The sequence below is a fragment of the Neodiprion lecontei genome, chromosome 6 (assembly GCF_021901455.1).
Source record: "Neodiprion lecontei isolate iyNeoLeco1 chromosome 6, iyNeoLeco1.1, whole genome shotgun sequence".
NCBI classification, from domain to species: Eukaryota; Metazoa; Arthropoda; class Insecta; order Hymenoptera; family Diprionidae; genus Neodiprion; species Neodiprion lecontei.
In genome coordinates this window covers 5,964,997-5,968,374 of record NC_060265.1, presented here as the reverse complement: position 1 = coordinate 5,968,374, position 3,378 = coordinate 5,964,997, and positions in this window count along the sequence as shown.

The following is a 3,378-nucleotide window of genomic DNA, read 5'->3' as shown; positions in this document are numbered from 1 at the left end:
CAGTTTTCTAGAACATCGAACCACCCTGTGGAGCAAATTTTACCGAGCACATTGAGGAATTTGACAAATGAAAGAGGGAGGTGGACCCTCCCGCAGCTGTGTCGCGTCGCTGTTATTAGCTGATATTATGGTAAACTGGTGGAGTAGCGTAAGCGGCAGGTCGAAGAAGGGTCTGCGGGGGTCAGCGGGGCGGTTGACGGGGATGTTCCGAACGGAACTGCTCGTGAAGTAGGCCTCTCGAGTGCCGCTCCGCGTGTCATTTAGCGTGGCGCCAAGGGTTGGTCAATATATCAACGCCGATGAGGCTGCGGCACGTCAACTCGTAGCAATATATACACACGCCCGCCGAGGGTCTCGACCGTCAGATAACGCTGCTTAGATTCTATCAAAGCCAATTCTGAAAGGTGGTACAAACACTCCGGAGGTCAGGTTATGCGTGACTCCGCATGCATTCTGCAGGAACAGGTCAAGTCGAATACCGGGTTCCGGGTTAATGATAACCTTTACAACCAGGGGTCGTTTTTTCCCAAATGGAAATCGAGACTACACTGGCTCCGGCCCATTTCTCAAACGCTGGAATTAAGAGTGTGCCGAACCATTGTCACACCCGTTATAACCGCGCGTTGGATCAGCTGGGAACGAAAATCCAAACGACACGGTATAATGACCTGAAGCTCTTCAGGATAGGATTTCCATCAACGACATAGTCGTCAGAGCTTCAACATCGTAGGTACGTGACCTACCTACTGATATCAGAAATCCGGTTGTTCCCGGTATGTAGCGAATGGTTGAAACGATTTGGAAATTGGTAAATGTAGGTAAATGTAGATAGCGTCCTACGGGCTGCTCCCGCATGGAGCATAACGTCACTTCGAATCGGTCTACAAGGTGGGAGTATTTTCATACGGTTCAAGGAGTGTTCGTCGAGAGTTCAAGGTACAGGTGTGAGTAATTTATACCGGTGGTATTCTTCTTCCGTCGTCCCTCAGTGCCATGACGTACTGTTTCTGGGCTCGAGTAAAGACGAGGCGATGAGACGAGGTGGTAAACTGTGATACGGGCGAACGCGTTGTACTATACTTTGTTTGTTTTTCTTCCGGCAAACTCCAAGTGCCCCGTTTAATTAATACCCTTTAACGCCGAGGTAGAAAATAAAGAGCTCGAGTTGACGAGGCCTGCCCCTCGATCCTCCCTCTGCCCGTGGTTCTATTTTTCTCCCCCCTCACCCAGGCCTAGTCAAACTTATAAACGAAGCTCGGGTACCCTGCAGGGTCTTTTGTTCCTAGGCTGTGAATCAACCCTTCCACCTCTCTCTCCCACTGTTCTCCTGAAAATTCCAAGGCACCTGGAACAGCTCGACAGTCGTGCAGACGTGCCGTATCTCGAGGGGTTCATGGACCGTCCTTTTTCACCCATCTTATCGCGGCCTCCCTCCACCCCATCCTCGGCTTCGGTGGGCAATAAGTACCGCTCGCATCGAACCTCGTCTGGTCCGGGTTTTCCATGTATGTAATATTCTTTCGATTCTACCGCACGTATGTACATAAACGCGTCTAGACGCTATGTAGGCAATCCCGAATCGCGGTTTATCCCTCTTTTCAAACACAGACGAACACTCGTGTGGAGGGTCATCGTCGAAGCCATGCCGTGCTCTTCCAGCGTCGGTGCAATGGTCGACATATCGGAGGACACGTACTTGCCGTTACTCAACACGACACGTTCCTGGTCTTCCTGTTGGGTATTTACAGCCGTGCCGATGACTGCGTGATCCAGTTTTCGACGCTGCAGCTCCATTTTCAACGACAAGCTTCGTAGCGAGAATGCAGCGGTTGTTCCGTCGATTTTTAACGACGAAAAATCCTCCAGTATTATCTGTCAGAAATAAGGTCACTCGCGTCAGTCGTGCGGTTGCTTCGACTGTTTTCACGCGTATCGAATGGCGAATTTTTGCACCAGCAACTCTGGCAAAACATGAGTTGAATTAAATTTTCCTTGTACGCCCATCGCCACTTCGAGTACCGTTAATTTGCGAAAAGCACCGCCACGAGTACTTACTGAAATTAGAAAATAAGGCGGAAAGTAAACACCGCCTTTGCCATCCCTTGTCGTCGACTGATGGATGGGTGGATAAGCTTCGATCGTTTCGCATGCTCTTCGCGCATATTATACTTTTGTTACATCCATTCTCGAATGTCAAAAATTGATAATCACGAGACAGAACGACGGCTCGAAGCACTATCGAAAATTGTTGGAAGTGCTTTCCGTTCGGCGCAATTCAAAGAGTAGCACTTTAACCCTCGAAACTCTTATTTTCAAAGTTCAACATCAAGTTGGAATAAATTGCCTCGGAATCGCGATGAAGTTTAACGTTTAAACTTGGAGTCTGCGGGTTCCAAACCTTTGAAGAAAAATCGTCGGACTACTGCAAGCTCAAAAAGCGTGTTGATAAAAAAAAAAAAAAGCGGAGAAAAAGAAATTAATTCTCCTATTGTTGCTTTTTCTCCGAGTCTCTGTTTCGCGACAAAAGCTTTGGTGCGAAGGGATGGATGAAAAAAGACGAACGACTAAACGATAAATCGCGTTATGAGCGGGGAAAAGATGGAAAAAAAAAAACACGGAGTCAAAGTTCAACCCCAGCTTTTTCCTGGCGGGGATTTTTCCGCTTGAACATACAAACGCATCGCTGGGCAGCCAACTTCTCACAGGGCGACTAACCCGGGGCTTGGCGCTGCTACTTCCTACTGTATAACCGCAAAACGGTTTGGCAACTTGAGCGCGATCCCAAAGCCAGCTGGTTCAGCTGGTTTGTAGACCTTGAAAAGTTTAAATACGGTTAAAAATTGGAAAATATCTTCGGGACTCGTATAATTCACGCAAAAAACTATTATTACGTATCATGAAATTGTAGTCATAGTTTTTTTTTCCCCTCTCAAGTTTTATTCGCTATGATACAAACTCTAACGGAGAAAGTATCGCTTCGAATCCGTGATCACTGATCCTCTGCAGCCGGGTTCATTTAATTCCTGATTGTGATAATGAAAATATACGAAATTGGGTTCTGTAAGACAATCCCCACGGGGTGGTTTAGCGGGGCTGTCAAAAAGCTCCTCGAGCTCCCCTCGAATTAGCGAATTTTTATATCTTTTGTTATCTTTTTCATCCCAGCGATCCGACCTTTCAAATTGAAGAAGAAAAAACAAGCCTCGGAGACAGAAAATCCATTTCTCATTAAAGTTTCATCCAGTTCACCCTTCAAGATGGAATTTGGAAGCAGCGAGATGATACGGTGCTCTTCAAATAAAAGGGACGACTCTCCTCTTCTCGCGTTGATATACGAACGAGAAAGCAACGCGTCTCTCGACTTTCCCGTACCTGCGT